Genomic DNA, 21,253 nt, shown 5'->3' with positions numbered 1-21,253 from the left:
TTAGCCCAACCTGCTGGGTAGTTTTATTTAACCCAACTATTGTTTAAAAATGACTATATGACTGGTTTAAAATGAACCCAATTTAATAAATGTTTATTGTTTAATTATTATTCATTAAACTGTGCATTCATTAAACATATTAATAAATGTTAATTTCCAACATATTTTAGGCTCATTTTTAAGCAAGAAATACAGTATTTTTTACGCAATAGTTGAGTTGAATAAAACTACCCAGCAGGTTTGGTCAAACATTTAACCCAACCACTGGGTTTGTCCATTTTCTACCCAACTTGGGTTGTTTTTAACCCAGCATTTGTTAGTGAACGTTAACATGAACTAACAATGAACAATAATTCTACTGCGTCTCTTAGTTCATTCGTTTTAAAGTTGTTTTTTTTTACATTTAAACTTGTGGTTACATTATAGAATGTTCTGTAAATAAACAATTATATTTAACTAAAGTTAACAAAGATTGATAAACACTGTGGACAATATATGGATTATATTGTTTGTTCATGTTAGCTAATAACTAATATACTTCAAAAATGCCCTCATTAAAGGGTTAGTTCACCCAAAAATGAAAATTCTGTCATTAATTACTCACCCTCATGTCGTTCCACACCCGTACGACCTTCATTAATCTTCAGAACACAAATTAAGATATTTTTGATGAAATCCAATGGCTCAGTGAGGCCTGAGCAATGACATTTCCTCTCTCAAGATCCATTAATGTACTAAAAACATTTAAATCAGTTCATGTGAGTACAGTGGTTCAATATTAATATTATGAATCATGATGCGGATCACGTGACTTTGGTGCTCTGAACCGCTGATTCGACACAAAATATTCATAACGCTCCGAAGCTTCCTGAAGCAGTGTTTTGAAATCGGCCATCACTATATAAGTCGTTATTTTGTTTTTTTGGCGCACCAAAAATATTCTCGTCGCTTTATAATATTAATATTGAACCACTGTACTCACATGAACTGATTTAAATATGTTTTTAGTACATTAATGAATCTTGAGAGAGGAAATTGCTCAGGCCTCACTGAGCCATTGGATTTCATCAAAAATATCTTAATTTGTGTTACGAAGATGAATGAAGGTCTTACGGGTGTGGAACGACATGAGGGAGAGTAATTAATGACAGAATTTTCAGTTTTGGGTGAATTAACCCTATTAGTGAAACCTGTTTAAAACTGACTTATTAATCTGTCAAATCATGATTAAATCTTATATTCTAATAATCTAATGTATGTTTAGGGGTCAGTGTAAAAAAAGGCTATAGAAAATATTAACCTGATAAAAGCAATGGAAGTCTGTGAGAGAGCCTCACTATAGTGAAGCAAAGGTTTGTGTGTGTTGGCAGGGATTTTATCACGAACACACTCATGGTCACAATGCTTTTTTTCTTCTTTTCTTTAATTAAGTGCTTTTGTTAATTACTGATCCACCCAGCGAGTCTCAGACCTTTGTCACTGTCACAACACAAAGAAATCAATTATTCAGGTGCTGCACAACTTACTGATAAAGTTTAATGGCGCCGTCAGCCGCGCGCTCACTCTCGGAGCTTTTCACTGACGTCCTGTGAATATAAAACAGCTCGTTTTGTTTTATCTTTGTTAAGACGGTGAGCGTGCTCGATATGACGGGAGGAATTGAAGAATCGCGATAAACAAGTCAACATGAAATCTAAAGTGTCGACTGTCTTAATACGTGTTATTCGATTCACTCTAAAGTAACGTCTACATAATCTTTCATCAAAATGAATCAACTTGCTCCACCTCAAACCACAGGTTGTCTGTGGGCTGTTTGTTAACCAGATGTTTAGTCGTTGTGTGTGATTCCTCGTCGAATATTTCATTTGAAAATGCCTCATATTTAGGCAGTAAAATGGGTTGCGGATGCCTTTTTATGTTGAAGCCTAAAGGGTTAGTTCACCCAAAAGATAAAATTTGTGTCATCATTTACTGGGTGTGCCTCTATGTCCTGAAAAGTGAAGCTGTGGGCTCTTTGATCGCCCCCTGTTGGCTGGATGCAGTACAGGTCATAAACCTCACCTTCTCCATTCAAACGAACGGGACTTGAGTCAAAACAAAAAAATAAATTATGCTTCAAATAAAATTTTCCGAAAGATGGTTTTGGTCATTTAAGGTAGTTGTTATGACACTGATATATATTCAATTGTTCGTTTTTGTGATAAGTTTGATTTTAGCTAGCAATTTGATGCTATAGAAATGGGGCGTATCGTCATGATTGACAGTCGTGATTGACAGCTTCTCTGAGGACTGTCGGAGCTTCGAGGGGAGATTGAAGATATATAACTAACTATTAATTTTCAATTTCTGTGTTATTTCACACAGACAAAATGAGCTGTTCAGCAGTAAACTGTACTAACCGGCCTACAGGATCTGACGGATCATTAAACTTTTTTCGGTGACGTTAAATGTGGGCTTTATAAGCTAATTAATAAACGTTATTAATTAAGATAACACGCCTAATGTTAGCCATGACGGGAAAAAGCAGGTGATCGTTATCTGGCAGTTACTAATTATTTTTATGGGTATAAAATAATAATTAGCAGGACAAATCTAATGATAGCCTACTCTAATTAATTATAGAGCATTGTCTACAATCGATCTCCTGTAATGTTAGTTTAAATTGATTTAAAAAATGGCAGGACCGTTTCTGATATTTTAGAGTTGTTTCTAGTGGCATATTATATATTATAGTATATAATATATAATAATATATAGCATATTATAGTTTATCTACTGAATTTGCTGTTTCAAAAATATTATTGCTCTAGAAACAGAATAGCCTATTATTTTATAGGTAGAATTTTAAACTGTGTATAATTTATATAGTCTATTTAAAGGTGCCCTAGAATTGAAATTGAATTTACCTCGGCATAGTTGAATAACAAGAGTTCAGTACATGGAAAAGACATACAGTGAGTCTCAAACTCCATTGTTTCCTCCTTCTTATATAAATCTCATATGTTTAAAAGACCTCCGAAGAATAGGTGAATCTCAATATAACACTGACTGTTACATAACAGTCGGGATCATTCATATGTACGCCCCCAATATTTGCATATGCCAGCCCATGTTCAAGGCATTAGACAAGGGCAGCCAGTATTAACATCTGGATCTGTGCACAGCTGAATCATCAGACTAGGTAAGCAAGCAAGAACAACAGCGAAAAATGGCAGATGGAGCATGATTCATGATCCATGATTACATTATATTTTTAGTGATATTTGTAAATTGTCTTTCTAAATGTTTCGTTAGCATGTTGCTAATGTACTGTTAAATGTGGTTAAAGTTACCATTGTTTATTACTGTATTCACGGAGACAAGAGCCGTCGCTATTTTCATTTTTAAACACTTGCAGTCTGTATAATTCATAAATTCTTTATAAATCTCTCCAACAGTGTGTAATGTTAGCTTTAGCCACGGAGCACTATCAAACTCATTCAGAATCAAATGTAAACATCCAAATAAATACTATACTTACGCGATTAGACATGCTGCATGACGAACACTTTGTAAAGATCCATTTTGAGGGTTATATTAGCTGTGTGAACTTTGTTTATGCTGTTTAAGGCTAGCGCAAGCTCCGGGGGCGGGGAGCACGAGATTTAAAGGGGCCGCAGCCTGAATTGGCGCATATTTAATGATGTCCCAAAATAGGCAGTGGGTCTATGGGGTACACATTCAGGGGACACCTTAGACTTAAATTACATCTTTTGAAAACGTTCTACGGCACCTTTAAAATACATCAATGATGACGCAGTCATCTGGGCGGAAGTTTGATAATACCACGACTCCGCCTCCGGCTCCACTGATGATTCCTTCTGCGGATGCCCATCCTCCAAACTGACGTTTTTGCGTAACATGTCAACGCCCATCGTCGTACATTTTACATTCAGTTCATTACAACGGAAGGAAGCGCCGTCTGGTCGTTGGTCCTGTTTTACCCACTATACACTATTCACTTATGCACTATGTACTCATCCATGTAGTGCGTGAATTGTGTAAGGTTATTTTGTCATTTAACATCAGAGTCTGACAGCCCCTTCCCCTCCATTACGTAATTAAAGCTGCGACAGTTGAGTGCACGAAGTGTCCAACATTCCACACTTAGTTTTTTCCATTAATTTAGCGCATCATCTGAGTATTTAAAGTGTTGGAATTTTCAGTGTGAATGCACTATTTATACTTAAAAACGTCACAGAATAGTGCGTAAGTACACGGTTTGGGACGCACCTTATGTCATTTACTCAAGGTCTGTTCCAAACCTGTATGAATTTCTTTCCTCTGCTGAACACAAAAGAAGATATTTTGGAGAATGTGGGTAACCAAACATTTGTGGGGCACCATTGACCTCCATGATAAATTTTAGGGCTGAACTATCCCTTTAAGTTTTCCATCAAACTCCCTAAATAAATCGAATCTAGAATGAATAGCCTACTAGTGCCTGTCTGTCTACTATATTTAGTGGACTTTTATATGAGGTTCATTGTGCACAGGTGGCCGCCTGAACTCTTCTTTCTTCGATCTCCTCCTACACCATGATGTTATGTAACCGTCTCAGAGAGCATCTCTCTCTCTTTTGTCTGATTTATTAGTCAACTCTGCCTTTTCTTTCAAGTAGACTCTCAGAACTGGAGCCTATATGTGTGATTTCAGACACAAATATGCTGTGATCGTTGAGCTGCAGCGCCACCTGATGGCTGCTTCTGCTGTTGCGTTCATTCTAATCATACTGTGTATATGTAAGGGGGTTATTTTTGTAATAACAACTGGCTGGATGAACATTATCCTGCTTGTTACACGGTTACAAGTCATGTAAGGAATTCCACAGCTGACAGATATATGTTCCCCTTTGAAAGCATTATTTCTGAACATTCACAACATCCAGTTTTTTTAAACATTTAATGTTTTTGTGCTAACGTTTGGAGAACCCTGACCAAGCGTTCTATTAATGTTTGCTCGTAACTTTGAGGGAATGATAGCCAAAGTTCTGAGAAGGTTCCCTGGGTCCAGACCGATCACTCTCGTAAAACTTGATCAAAGTGTTCGATTAATGAGTCGTATGTGTTTCGCCACTGAGAGTCCATGTTACTGACTGAATCACCAGCTGTGTTAATTAGCACATGAACATATACTTCCTGTCTGTCTTACAGTTGCCACGGCGACTCCATGCAGAGCGACGGCTCATGATCAACAACCCCGAAATTGTGCTTAATGAAGTATCAAATCCAAATTACCTTGATAATTGTTATTTGTCTTTGTATTCACAGTTGTAACTAACAGGCCTTCCATCTTCATTCTGTACCGCGGTAGAGTGACGGTAATAACATGGTACTGAATGATCATGGTGTTCATGGTGTTTAGTATGATACCGTGATGGTAAAAGCAACAGGTAGACTTTATTTGTCTGCTGTTATTCTGAGTGTGAAGCTCACAAAGAATACTGTGGTATTATTGTGGTGTTTGGTATTGGTACCATGTTTTTTGGACATATACCTTGGTAATACCATGTTATTGTGTGAATATGAATATGGTAATCGAGTATCGTGGTATTATAGCTGAAACTACTAAGTTACAGTCAAAAATGGTGTTTTGAAGTTGTAAATAAAGGTTTTAGGAGTACGTCTTAACAGAAGAAATCTATTTCAGTCTTTATTCTTCAAAAGTTCATGTTTAATTCAGAGTTTCTTATTTGTGAAATTTACTAGTAATTTCTGAGAGAAATCTCTGTTCTCAGCAACAGGTTTATTAGTAACTAAAACTATAATAAAAAAATATAAATTTATTTCAGAAACATTTCTTATTTTAATTTAACTTGAAAATAACTAAAAACAAAATAAAATTAATAAACAACAAACTATGGGCTAGAAAAAAACTAAAAAAAATATATGTACTAATAAAAACTTTAATAGTATCTTAATGATATAAAAAACTGGACAATCTCTCTTTCAAATCCTTCACTAACTTTTTCATTGTATTAAAATTTTTGGAATTGAGAATTTTCTTGATGGGAAATAAACTTAATCTCTCTCTTTCTCTCTCTCTCTGTGTCTCTTTCTGTGTGTGTGTGTTATTTTGGTGCCCTATTTAACCAAGATTTATGAAAACAGTCAAGAAAACAGCCAAGCAAATATGAGATGAGTTTGTAGTGGCATTAGTGTGTATGGCTTAAACACGGAGAACATCCAAAGCCGACTTTAATTATGCTTCAGTCCAGAGCGTGTGTGTGTGAGAGAGAGAGAGAGAGATAGTGTGTGTGTGTGTGTGTGTGTGTGTGTGTGTGTGTGTGTGTGTGTGTGTGTGTGTGTGTGTGTACATGTTTTTCTATCCCAGTGGGGTCTTGTGGAATTGACGAGGAATCCACTAGAAAACAAGTTTATAAATCATACAGAATGTGTTTTTTGAAAATGTAAAAATGCAGAAAGTTTTCTGTGAGGGTTAGGTTAGGGTTATTGGAGAGAATATACAGTTTGAACAGTATAAACATCATTATGTCTATGGAAAGTCGCCATAAAACATGAAAACCCAACATGTGGGAGTGTGTTAATGTGTTTCCGAAGTGGATCTGAATGAAGCGTTCTGTGAAATTTCCCTGTTTCCTCCGTTCACAGAGTCCGGCGCTGCAGAAGGAGCGTTTGCTGGGAAATCGATGCTGCTCGACTGCTATTAGGAGGAGTTTAATTGCAAATAAAAGAGGATTTATCACTGCTGCCGGTATGTAGATGAGCACTGGTGAATTCTGGGTAATGAGCTAAGGGGACGGCGCTCTCCGCTTCACGCGGATCATCTTACCCACAAACACAGACGTGGCTCTGTTCCAAAACCTAGATAGCTGACTAGGTAGGCAGCATTTTAAGGGAGCACAGATGCTGTTTTAAATAGTAGGAAGTTTAATACTGACTTAGTGGCATAAAAATAAATAACCCTAGAAAGCCTGCTATATTATATTTGATGCATAAATTCTTAAGGCCTCTAAATGATCAACATGATCAGTAGAGTACAAGTCTTTTAGCTTCACGTGTGAAATGTAAGAATAACTTTGATATTGTTAGTAATAAGTCAGGATGAACACTTACTCTCTTATTGGCTTCCATGTCAGTTAGTGTGCTGCCTTAGAAGTGTGCTACCTGTGTAAACTCATTAGGTTTTGGATTAGAACTACAGATTGGGAAGACTTTTGGAGCTGTGATTGGAGCAAGAGGCCTTGAATAGGAACTGAAGTCTTGGATCTTTCTTTGTTTTCGCTAGAATCGAGAGCTTCACTAAATAGTTTGGCGGCAGTAGAGGAAGTGAGCCTGCTGAAGCATTTCTCATCTTTATTTTGTTCTCAGAGACGCCAAGTTCTGCTACATCTGCACATCTGAGATAGAAATAACAATCAGTCTGCTGTCAGAGCGATGAATGTTCAGGCAAACACAGAAGAAAGGGCATATATTGAGTTTGAGACAATTAATGTGAATGATCCATAGGTCCAGAGAGAAAAGGTCCCTCAGCTGTCAGATCCCGTGCTGGGATAGAGATACATGCAATATCCTGCCTTTATTTCAGTCTTATCAGACCTGTTAGATGCACTGTATCGAAGGAAGTGAGAACGATATTAGAAAAGTTAGCTTTCTTTTTGATGGAAGCTTGTTTCAGCCACAGAATTAAAAAATAAAAAAGACATTTACAACTTTTTATCTTACAGTTCTGACTTTTTCCTCTGATTTTTGAGTTTACATCTCGCACTTCTGACTTTCTCCTTGGAATTCTGAGTTTTCAGAGTTCTGACTTTTTTCTGACAGAATTCTTAGTTTATATTTTGCCGTTCTGACTTTTTCCTCGGAATTCTGAGTTTACTTCTCATACTTCTGACTTTTTCCTTATAATTCTAAGTTTACATTTCGCAGTTCTGACTTTTTCCTTGGAATTTTGAGTTTACATTTCGCAGTTCTGACTTTTTCCTCGGAATTCTGAGTTTATATCTCAGTTCTGACTTTTTCCTCTGAATTCTGGGTTTACTTCTCAAATTCTGACTTTTTCCTCGGAATTCTAAGTTTACATTTCGCAGTTCTGACTTTTTCCTCGGAATTCTGAGTTTACTTCTCGTACTTCTGACTTTTTCCTTATAATTCTAAGTTTACATTTTGCAGTTCTGACTTTTTCCTCGGAATTCTGAGTTTACATTTCGCAGTTCTGACTTTTCCTCGGAATTCTGAGTTTATATCTCACAGTTCTGACTTTTTCCTCTGAATTCTGGGTTTACTTCTCAAATTCTGACTTTTTCCTCAGAATTCTAAGTTTACATTTCACAGTTCTGACTTTTTCCTCGGAATTCTGAGTTTACTTCTCATACTTCTGACTTTTTCCTTATAATTCTAAGTTTACATTTCGCAGTTCTGACTTTTTCCTCAGAATTCTGAGTTTACTTCTCGTACTTCTGACTTTTTCCTCGGAATTCTGAGTTTATATCTCACAGTTCTGACTTTTTCCTCTGAATTCTGGGTTTACTTCTCAAATTCTGACTTTTGCTCGGAATTCTAAGTTTACATTTCACAGTTCTGACTTTTTCCTCGGAATTCTGAGTTTACATTTCGCAGTTCTGACTTTTTCCTCGGAATTCTGAGTTTACATTTCGCAGTTCTGACTTTTTCCTCGGAATTCTGAGTTTACATTTCGGAGTTCTGACTTTTCCTCGGAATTCTAAGTTTACATTTCGCAGTTCTGACTTTTTCCTCGGAATTCTGAGTTTACTTCTCATACTTCTGACTTTTTCCTTATAATTCTAAGTTTACATTTCGCAGTTCTGACTTTTCCTCGGAATTCTAAGTTTACATTTCGCAGTTCTGACTTTTTCCTCATAATTCTAAGTTTACATCTCGCAGTTCTAACTTTTTCCTCGGAATTCTAAGTTTATATTTTGCAGTTATGAATTTTTCCTTGGAATTCTGAGTTTATATCTTACAGTTCTGACTTTTTCCTCTGAATTCTGGGTTTACTTCTCAAATTCTGACTTTTTCCTCAGAATTCTAAGTTTACATTTCACAGTTCTGACTTTTTCCTCGGAATTCTGAGTTTACTTCTCATACTTCTGACTTTTTCCTCGGAATTCTGAGTTTATATCTCACAGTTCTGACTTTTTCCTCTGAATTCTGGGTTTACTTCTCAAATTCTGACTTTTGCTCGGAATTCTAAGTTTACATTTCACAGTTCTGACTTTTTCCTCGGAATTCTGAGTTTACATTTCGCAGTTCTGACTTTTTCCTCGGAATTCTGAGTTTACATTTCGGAGTTCTGACTTTTCCTCGGAATTCTAAGTTTACATTTCGCAGTTCTGACTTTTTCCTCGGAATTCTGAGTTTACTTCTCATACTTCTGACTTTTTCCTTATAATTCTAAGTTTACATTTCGCAGTTCTGACTTTTCCTCGGAATTCTAAGTTTACATTTCGCAGTTCTGACTTTTTCCTCGGAATTCTGAGTTTACTTCTCATACTTCTGACTTTTTCCTTATAATTCTAAGTTTACATTTCGCAGTTCTGACTTTTCCTCGGAATTCTAAGTTTACATTTCGCAGTTCTGACTTTTTCCTCATAATTCTAAGTTTACATCTCGCAGTTCTGACTTTTCCTCGGAATTCTAAGTTTACATTTCGCAGTTCTGACTTTTTCCTCATAATTCTAAGTTTACATCTCGCAGTTCTAACTTTTTCCTCGGAATTCTAAGTTTATATTTTGCAGTTATGACTTTTTCCTTGGAATTCTGGGTTTACTTCTCAAATTCTGACTTTTTCCTCGGAATTCTAAGTTTTTTCTCAGAATTGTGAGTTTACATCTTCGAGTTCTCACAGTTTTTCTTTCCACCACATAACAAAAAGATTTTAAAAAAGGTAATAGTGAAATTGAGTTTATATCTTGTAATTCTGACTTTTTCTCAGAATTGCGAGGGGGGGGGGGAAATTGTGAGATAAAAAGTTGCAACCTTTTTATTTATTTTTTTATTTTGTGGAGAACAAGCTTCCATACATTTATCCAACTATTTTAACCACGAATATTACTTGAAGCTTTTCTCTAGCAGGCATTTTCCTCTGTAATCAAAGTATCACTGAGCTTCTGGGTCCATCTGAAGTTTGAGTGCTGAGAAGTGAAGTTAGTAATCAGGGAGCATCGCTCGGGCGTATGAGAGCTGCTGCTTTAAAAGCCTTCTGGGTAAAACGTATCTGACAGCCATGAGCCGCGTCACCCTCACCGCCGGCCCAGGCAGAACATTACAGAGGGAATGATAAATGAACAGATTTCCAGTGCAGGAGTGAATATTACCCCCTCGCTTTCCAGTGGCGGGAAGGTAGCCGAGAATTGATTTTTGTTTGTACGTGCGGCCGGGGTCGAGCGCATATAAAGGAGCTTCTGCATTGTGCTATTGATTCCTCCCTGCAGAGCCGCATTTTATTTGCCCGGACGTTTTTAATGCACTCGTCTTTGTTGTGTGCTGTAACGGCATCTCGTTTGTCGTTGTGATGAGGAGAAACCACTCAGTACTTCATCATTTCCCAATTGCCTTCCTTAAAATATAGCACAAGGCCATGCTGTCTGTTTGTTTGCTCCAGGTCGTGTTGATGTCCGGATCACTCTCGGCTAATGAGACCCTCCGGCTACAGGAACACAGCAAAAAAAGAGACACGAGGAACCTTTCTCAAAACCTAACCTTAGTGAGCTGTTTTGATACGACTGTCAAAAACCAAAACATATTTTAGGATGGCACTTGAATTAAAGATTCAACATAGTGGGGTCATGTGAAAATATCACATGCTATTTGAATAATACTATTCCAATTTCCAAGGAAGTGGTGATTTTGTTCTCTTGAACACAATGGATGATGGAAACTCTGCTTTATTCGCAAGATTATTTCATAAACCGACTTTGTCGAACTAGTCCTTATTTCATTTTTGGCTCAGATGTGAGCTTTCGATGGCGCGACGGTCTTGAGCTAAATGACTGCAGTTGTTCGGGGTTTGTTTGTTATGGGCGGCGCGAGTCATGGAGAAATGACATCTCTGCAGCTCTCTGCGTTCTCTGGCTGCAGGATGAGTTTAGTGTTGCATGGCTGCCAGGTGCGTTTTCACTCTGATATCAGATACAGCGGCGCAAGGAGATCTCGGGAGCTCTGCTAATAAACCTGAGAAATACACACACACGGCTTATCTAAGCGGATATGACAGGACAATACTCAAGAGTGGGACAGCAGTTTAATGGAAGAAGTAAAGTTTTGTTATTCGGGGCAAAGATAGGCTTTGTGATTAATTAAATCTCTCTATCTGAAGATACTGTGACTAATATTGATGAGTCTCGGCCACATTTTTCATCTGTTAGAATTCTTTCTGCGATATTTTTGGGTATTTTGGATTTTTTTGAAAAAACTACTTTTGTGAAGTAGTCCTAGGTTTTTCACCCGATCGGAACCAAACCAGTGCTGCAAGATTCTCTAGAGTCTGATTGTCAATAAGTATCAAAAAAAAAGTTGTAATTTCGATTCACGGTCCCTAGGGGTCACCAAAACGTTTAAGGTGGCGGAGCCAATTTTACTAAAATGGCTATAACTTGTGAACGGTATGAGATATTTTCACCAAACTTGGTGTACTTTTGTAAGAGCTCATTCTGCGGGCGCTTGAAAAAGGACGCAGCAACTGGCCACTTGGTGGCGCTTTAACACGGAAAAAAACATGAAAATGGCTATTTAAATATTTCACCGGCTATTTTCTGATTGACTTGAAAATTGGCATAGGCGCCATTATTGTCTAAGAGGACTTTAATGCATCTCAAAAAATATGTCCGCCATTGGCCAATGAAGTTTGAGCAGCTGTCAGACAAGGACTCGCGGCCCCAGAGGCCTGTTAGGAATTCAAAAGAAATTGGCTTTTGGTGTTTTTCATGTGCGTAAAGGATGTGATTTTTCACACACGTCCACAACATTTGTACCACATGGTAGAACTCCTAATTCTGAGCAACTTTGCCTCTAGGACCGCCGCTGTCCATTCAATTGTTCATTAAATATTGGAACCATATATTCAAAACCAACTTTAGCAAACTAGTCCGAAGTTTTTTGCATGACCTCTGTAACTGTTAAAAAGCTTTATAAACCATATATTTCCTATGGGAAATTGCCTGTATTGCCTGTAAATGGTCTTTTCCATCTATGATCGAGATGGTTACAGGCTTGCTAATTAAAAACATATTACCTTTTTAAAGTGCTTGAACCCCGATAATTGTTGCTCGCAGCTATATTTAGATATTTTGCACCAATTTCAAAGGAAGTGATGATTTTGTTCTCTTGAACACATGGGACGGAAACCCTGCTTTATTTGCAAACGTTTTATGTGATTTCACAACTTTGAATGGAAGCAGCTGTTGACACAAATCTGACAGAGCCGGTCGTCTCGTGAGCTGTGTGTTTTAGTGCGTTCATTAGTAAGGATCTACTTGACAGAAGGAATAACAGGTTATCATCTGCATATGAACACACTGTAAATGTCCCACCTGATTAAAATCCTTTTGATCCCAGAACTGGAGCCAAACGCTCCGTAAACACCGAAGGAAAGAGACGACACGCTCTTGCTCTGCTAATAATCTGGAAACTCTTTCCTCTGAACCGTAATATGAAGTTATAAAGCGTTGGTACATTCCTTCAGGCCTGATCTGTCACAAACTCCACAAATGCTCCGGCTTTTCACTATTGAATTAAGAGTCCTTGGGCTGCTTTCCTGGAAACGGCCTGATTCCAGATTAAATCAGTGTTTTTCCGTTTAAAATCCTTTGGAAGCCTAAAGCAAAACACCATGTTCTTTTCATTTAGTTTAACCTCATTTATATTTTCATTTTCATGTGTCTGCTGATGCTTGAAAGTAGTATCAAAAGTTCAGTTGTATTATTATTATTGTGCTTTTCTAAGCGAATAGATGATAAAATGGGCCCAAAAAAATCTCATAAAACTCCGAAGGAGGGACACGAGCCACAAAAACACAGGAGCTCGACGAAAGTCACTACAAGCGTTCTGTCTTCACTTCATAAACCTGTCTGGCCTTCAGATCCGTCATTTCTGTAAAGTCTGAGGGTCAGAGCTGCTCATTTGCTTCTGTTATGCGAGACATTTTCATGCTTCACATGATTCCCTGAAGCTCCGACGAGAGACGAAAAGAGAGATTATAGGATAGATATTAAATTTTCAAGATACATTGCACTTTTATTACAGAAGAGTGCATTTAAAAGGGACCTATGCTATAGTGTTTTACTTTTTTCCTCTTATAATGTTTATACGAGTGAGTCTTAAAGAACCAGTTCATCCACAAAATGAGCACAGCGATGTGACTTTTAGAATGATGGAGCGAGTTGCTAAGTTACAGGCTGTCAATCATGAACTCCCTCATTAAATATTCATGTCCTGTGTCGAGTCGTTGAGAATACAGTATGAAGACAGGGGACAGGAGTTGCGCCGCAGGTTTCTTTCACTTCTGCTGCTGTTTATCTGGGTTTGGAGCTCTTTGTCTGAATTAGTAATGAAACGCAGTTTAATGCTCTGCTGACTTTCTATTAGTTGTGCTGTTTTCCGCCTCTCCGCTAATAAAGCCTTGTGTTTGATCAGATAAACATCCTCTCAGTGTAGTCAATTCGTTTTCTGAGAGCATCTTTATTCGCCGCTGTAGAGCATCTGTTACTGAAAGGAAAGCGGGAGACTCTGAGTGTCGAATCAACTTTAATCTGATCTGTAACTCAAGGAAAGAGGATAAACAGCAGCAGTCCAAGAACTCTACCGGCTTAACTTTAGACCTTTACAACTTTGCACAGTGACATACTGCTGATGTACTGTAGTACGCTGTATGTACTGTGCACAGAATGTTACTTTAATGTATGCACTACCTGCTATATTTGCATACATGATGCTTACAAATGTCCAGAGGACACGGTGAATGTCCAAAATTGAAATAAAACCCACAAAATTCAACATGCATAGGCTAACTCAATTAAGTCATATATTTATAAATGTTTTTTTTTTATATAAACTATACATGTATAGTTTGTGCAGTATGCAATATGCTTTGATTTTGTTCTTTACATGGAAGTGAATTTCATGAAGTCAATTTCATTTCATAATTATACATATAAATAAAAAAATAAAAAAGGTATTTTTTATCTCACAATTCTTCTTTTCTCAGAATTGCGAGAAATAAAGTCAGAATTGCAAGATATAAACTCACAATTATGAGAAAAAAGTTGAAATTACGTATTAAAAAGAATTGCGAATTATAAACTTGAAGAAGTCACAATTTTGTGTTAAAGTCAGAATTACAAGATATAAACTCACAATTCTGAGAAAAAAGTCAGAATTGTGAATTACAAACTCACAATTTTGTGAAAAAAGTCTCAATTTTGTGTTAAAAAGTCAGAATTAAAAGATATAAACACAATTCTGAGAAAAAAGTCAGAATTGTGAATTACAAACTCACAATTTTGTGAAAAAAGTCGCAATTTTGTGTTAAAAAGTCAGAATTAAAAGATATAAACACAATTCTGAGAAAAAAGTCAGAATTGTGAATTACAAACTCGAAATTTTGAGAAAAGTCACAATTTTGTGTTAAAAGGTCAGAATTGCGAGATATAAACTTGCAATTTTGAGAAAAGTCACAATTTTGTGTTAAAAATCAGAATTGCAAGATATAAACTCACAATTCTGAGAAAAAGTCAGAATTGCGAATTATAAACTCGAAATTGAGAAGTCACAATTTTGAGAAAAATGTCAAAATTGCAAGTTTATATCTCACAATTCTGATTTTTTTAACACGCAATTGTGAGTTTATATAGGCTATCACACAGTTGACTGACTTTCACAATTCTAAGTTTATTTCACACAGTTCTAAATGTATAACTCCTAATTGTGAGTTTACATCACGCAATTATGAGAAGAAAAAAGTCAGAATTGCTGATAAGTTTTCATGAGGTTCTTCCACTCGCTCTCTTTCTCTCTGTGTTTTTCTTGAAGCCTTCAGGTTTGTGACTGTGTGGGTGATCATCTGAATCTGTGTTTTTTCTCGGGTCTATGTTGGGTGACTAGTTGAGACAGGTCTGAACCGCCCCGTCTGAGAGCTGCGCACGCTTGATTAAACGCCACCAGCGGGAGTTTGAGCGACTCGCCGCCGCCACCGCGCGCGCATCCGACGGCCAATCACTCCGACGAGCTGCGTTTTATCAGAGAGACTGCCGACAGCACGAATAATCAGCATTCAGCTCGTGTTTGCTTTAATGTTTCAGGGAATTTGATGATGTTTCGTCAGCAGTGCTGAATTGAGTCTTAACCACGACCGCGTCCCATTTCGCGCGCTTTCTGTCTGTTTCTCTCAGAGTTTAATTGCCTTTGAGCGCGCGTACCTGCAATTATGCTGTCAGACGCTCGCGGCCCCCACGGACTGTCTCTCTCTGTCTCTCTCTCTCTCTTTCGACGATTGTCACCTCACTGAAATCACACTGAATGCACTTATTTTAAGCGTGGCTGTCCAAAACATTTTGCCATTAGTGCGATTATCTCAAGAAGCGTCCGTCTAGATGCAGGTAATTCCCGTAACGTAAATGTGCTGTCAGTCAGTTCACTTCAGCGTTTACTGTATTAGCACACATCAGCGTTTTGATGACAGATAGAGTCAGTTATGTACAGTTACAGGGCTCATATCATACAGCTTTCTATCATTATTTTCCTGAGGTTCACTCTTCAAGGTTTCTTATTATAAGCAAGAAATATCAGGTTTTTTTGCTCGGTGTTTAAGACTTTCTGTGTAAATTCCAACGCTATCTCACAACCAATTTTAGGGGGTGGCAAAATTCATACGAATTCATACGATTTGTCTAAACCCCGGTGACGGGTAGGTTTAGGGGTGGGGTTAGGGGTAGGTCATTTGAACAAATTCATATGAATTTGGCAACTCGTGAAATACATACATTTTAGCAACAAATGTATGGATTCATACAAATTCATACAAAATGCAACGCTATCTCACGACCAATTCGTACGTATTTTACGAGATGGCTAATTCGTATGAATTCATATGATTTGTCTAAACCCCAGTGATGGGTAGGTTTAGGGGCGGGGTTAGGGGTAGGTCATTCATACGAATTTGGCAACTCGTAAAATATGTACAATTTAGCAAAAAAATTATGGATACAGAGGGAAGTCGTATGAATTTGTATGAATTAGCCACTTTGTAAAATACATACGGATTGCTGTGAGATCGGGTTGCAACGCTATCTCACGACCAATAGGTAATTTACAAGGTGGCTGATTCGTACGAATTTGTACGATTTGTCTAAACCCCAGTGACGGGTAGGTTTAGGGGTGGGGTTAGGGGTAGGTCATTTGAACAAATTCATATGAATTTGGCAACTCGTGAAATACATACATTTTAGCAACAAATGTATGGATTCATACAAATTATCGGGTTGCAACGCTATCTCACGACCAATTCGTATGTATTTTACGAGATGGCTAATTCGTATGAATTCATATGATTTGTCTAAACCCCAGTGATGGGTAGGTTTAGGGGCGGGGTTAGGGGTAGGTCATTCATACGAATTTGGCAACTCGTAAAATATGTACAATTTAGCAAAAAAATTATGGATACAGATGGAAGTCGTATGAATTTGTACGAATTAGCCACTTTGTAAAATACATACGGATTGCTGTGAGATCGGGTTGCAACGCTATCTCACGACCAATAGGTATTTTACAAGGTGGCTGATTCGTACGAATTTGTACGATTTGTCTAAACCCCAGTGACGGGTAGGTTTAGGGGTGGGGTTAGGGGTAGGTCATTTGAACAAATTCATATGAATTTGGCAACTCGTGAAATACATACATTTTAGCAACAAATGTATGGATTCATACAAATTCATACAAAATGCAACGCTATCTCACGACCAATTCGTACGTATTTTACGAGATGGCTAATTCGTATGAATTCATATGATTTGTCTAAACCCCAGTGATGGGTAGGTTTAGGGGCGGGGTTAGGGGTAGGTCATTCATACGAATTTGGCAACTCGTAAAATATGTACAATTTAGCAAAAAAATTATGGATACAGAGGGAAGTCGTATGAATTTGTATGACTAAGCCACTTTGTAAAATACATACGGATTGCTGTGAGATCGGGTTGCAACGCTATCTCACGACCAATAGGTATTTTACAAGGTGGCTGATTCGTACGAATTTGTACGATTTGTCTAAACCCCAGTGACGGGTAGGTTTAGGGGTGGGGTTAGGGGTAGGTCATTTGAACAAATTCATATGAATTTGGCAACTCGTGAAATACATACATTTTAGCAACAAATGTATGGATTCATACAAATTATCGGGTTGCAACGCTATCTCACGACCAATTCGTATGTATTTTACGAGATGGCTAATTCGTATGAATTCATATGATTTGTCTAAACCCCAGTGATGGGTAGGTTTAGGGGCGGGGTTAGGGGTAGGTCATTCATACGAATTTGGCAACTCGTAAAATATGTACAATTTAGCAAAAAAATTATGGATACAGATGGAAGTCGTATGAATTTTTACGAATTAGCCACTTTGTAAAATACATACGGATTGCTGTGAGATCGGGTTGCAACGCTATCTCACGACCAATAGGTATTTTACAAGGTGGCTGATTCGTACGAATTTGTACGATTTGTCTAAACCCCAGTGACGGGTAGGTTTAGGGGTGGGGTTAGGGGTAGGTCATTCATACGAATTCATACGAATTTGGCAACTTGTAAAATACGTACGATTTAGCTAATAATGTAGGAATTTGTATGAGTGAGGTCGTGTAAATACATACGAATTAGCCACCTTTTGTAAAATACGTACGAATTGCTGTGAGATTGCTGTGAGATCAGGTTGGTAAATTCCCAGCTAACAAAAAATGTGTTCCGAGAAAGTTTTGCTAACATTCCTATTAAGTTATGAAAACGTTCAAAAGTTTTTAAAGAATTTAAAAATGTTTTTTCTTGTTTATGCGTACGTTAAGGGAACATTAAATTTGATAATTTTATTATGGGAACGTTACCTTTGAGTGTTCTGTAAACGTTCTAAAACAAGTAGGCCTAAAACATTAGATGAATGGCCAACTAATTTTTTTCAGAAAAAATGTTCCATGAACAATGTATTCAACTTTTTGAGAACATTATTAAAGACCAGATAACTGAATGAACATTCTAACGTTTGTTCACAACTTTGAGAGAGCCTTGCAAGAACTTTCTGAGAACCAGAGAGGACGATTTGAGTTCTGAAAGTTACAGTGCAATTAATTATTTAATTAAAAAAAACTTCTCATCAGATTACTATTACTTCACTTTGTGAAGGGGTTCTTCTCTTGACGAGGAGCACAGAGGAGAGAGACGCTTGGGTTTTCATTAGAGCAGCTGTTTCGACACACACTCATTGTTATATCTCAGTGTTTTCAGTGCTGTGATTCAGGGCCGTTCAGTCTCTGGGAAAAACCGGAGTATAGAACATCAGAAAGCCTTCATCACCATCATCATCACGTATCTGTGACCCCAAGTGATCCAGTCTCTCTGCTCCAGCTGTTGAGTTTGCGTTAATCGACTCATCTGGGTCCTCGCTTGTGTGTGTGTGTGTGTGTGTGTGTGTGTGCATGTGCACGCTGATCTTTGACTCTACTCCACTGAGAAACACCATTCACAAGCCTCATAGCTGCTGCTGTTTCTCAGTCTGTGTCCCAGATCGCATGCTTATACTTCACTGCTTGCTTATTTTTGAGTACCTCTATGGTATATACTTGTATGCTATTGGGACATACTAGTTCACATTTCAAAAAGCAGAAAACAAAATGAAAAATAACAATGGTGGTAATAAAAATACAAACTGAGTAAAAAAATGGAATAAAATAAAAACAAGAAGACATATCATGTCATAAATGTGCATCTGAATACCATACCATACCGTGTTTGACATTTGCATCAACTAAATTCCCAAAACTGTTATTTATTTATTGTAATCCAGTTTTAGGTTTACATGTTTAAAAAAATTTTTTGTTCTATTTATTAAAATATTTTCCTCACATGCCTCACCTTTTTTAACTGAGGAAATCTATAGAGAAAAAAAAAAACTTCTGTAGCTAAAAAGAAATATTACACTCTAAGAAAAGTTCGTGAAAATATGGCACAATGTACCATGTTATTATGAAGGAATTTTCTCATTGAGTTTTATAGGGATGAAGGAATAGTCTAAACTTAACTGAAAAGGTACTTGTCTGAAACTAGTAGAAAAACATCCAACTAAAATGTTTAAGAAAAAAATGTTCTGTGAACGATGTATATAAATAGTCTGGAAGCTCGTTTCTGCCATAAAAAAAAAATAATAAAAAAGGTAATTGCGATATTTTTTCTCTTTTTTGATATAAAGTCAGAACTGCGCGATATAAATCGTGAGAATAAAAGTCAAAAATTAAATTTATATTTTGCAATTATGACCTTTTTTATAGTCAGAATTGCGTGATAAAAAACTTGCAATTGTGAGATAAAAAGTTGCACTTACCTTTTTTATTTTTTTGGCGGAAACAAGCTTATAAAACAGCGTTTTTGTGCTGAAGTTTTGAGAACATTATTACAGACCAGATAACTTTAAACGAATGTTCTATTAACGTTACTGGAAGAACGTTTGTTCGCAACTTTGAGAAAACATTCATGTTAGCTGCATTGACTCTTTTTAGTGTACGATGATTTGGGACGCGCTAATCCAGCATGAGAAACACCATCGCTGCGTCCGAAATCAAATAGCCTACTATCTGGTAGGTGAAAAGTCCCCGGATGACCTTCTACTTCTGGTGAGATTCTGAAGTGTGCATTTGATGGACACTTTAATATCCCATGAGGCCACAGGCGAGGATTTGCGATGCAACTGACGCTGGTATGTCACGTGATAATGACAACATGGGGAATGTATATTGCATTCATACTAGCCTATATAAAACATACTTTTTTAATGGTCGTGAATTAAGTTCAAATTCAAATGTAGCACCTACTCAGACAGGACGTGACTTCGGACGCACCGCATGTGTCTGTAGGTCAGATTATATGTCACACAGGCGTCTTCACACGGTGACTCGAGGGTGATTTACCGTATGCAGGGCTGGTGTCTTAGATGTTGTTCTCCATCGCACTCTTTCATTCGGTTTAAAAGCAGATAAACCGGTGCTTTTATACGCGACATCACGGTGCAGCAATTACAGCTATTCAGAGACACAAAGCCAACAATTGCAGGACATTTACATATCTGAGGTTCACAGCAGCAATTACTTCAAGGGGCTCACAAGGGCGCCCACCTGGATTCAATCCCAAACAACACCTTAAAGTGTTCTCCAAAGAAGAGAGACAGAAACATGCTCCCATAGCGCCACCAACGGATGAGAGGAGCGTCTCAAAACACACGTCAGGCACTTCTGGAATCAGTTGAGAAGAGACGAGAACAATTGCTGAAAAGCCTCCTGTTTCTCAGCCCAGAAATCTCACATGTCTCCTCTGCCATCAAAAGTCAGAACTCAAACGTTTCTCATCAAATGATCTGAGCTGCTCTGCATTCATTTTATAGCTCTACTCTTACTGTATGACAACTATTTGTTTCATAATTGATGAACTTCAGAACATTTGAAATTGTGTCATAATTGATGAATTTTGAAACATTATTATTATTAACATGTTATTCTGTATTGTATAACCCAGTTAACAGGGAACGTTCTGACAAGGTTCTCTCAAAGTTATGAACAAACATTCTTTCAGTAACATTAATAGAATGTTCATTCAAAGTTATAATAATGTTCTCAAATGTTAATTACAAACATTACTTAGACATAATACCTGAAACATTCAAAAGTAACGTTCCCATAATGTTTTCAAAATTTTTGTTAATTGGGAAAGCACTGGCTATATAAATAAATTTCATTTGGGCAACACTTTACTTAAAGCTTTTATGTATAATGCATTATAAAGGTCTTTTTATAAATAATTGTAACCAAAGTCAAAGTGCATTAATATTTGCAGATTCCTTGTTACATCTGAATTTTTTTGTTTTAATGCATTATACCTTATTCAAAAGTGTTCAATAATATTACATTATGTATTATAACTGTGGTTACAATTATTCATGAGATCATACAGTGCATTACAAGTCATAATTAATGCACTAAAATATAATA

This window comes from Chanodichthys erythropterus, chromosome 8 (genome assembly GCF_024489055.1).
Source record: "Chanodichthys erythropterus isolate Z2021 chromosome 8, ASM2448905v1, whole genome shotgun sequence".
Classification (NCBI taxonomy): Eukaryota; Metazoa; Chordata; class Actinopteri; order Cypriniformes; family Xenocyprididae; genus Chanodichthys; species Chanodichthys erythropterus.
Note: the sequence above shows the minus strand (reverse complement) of the source record.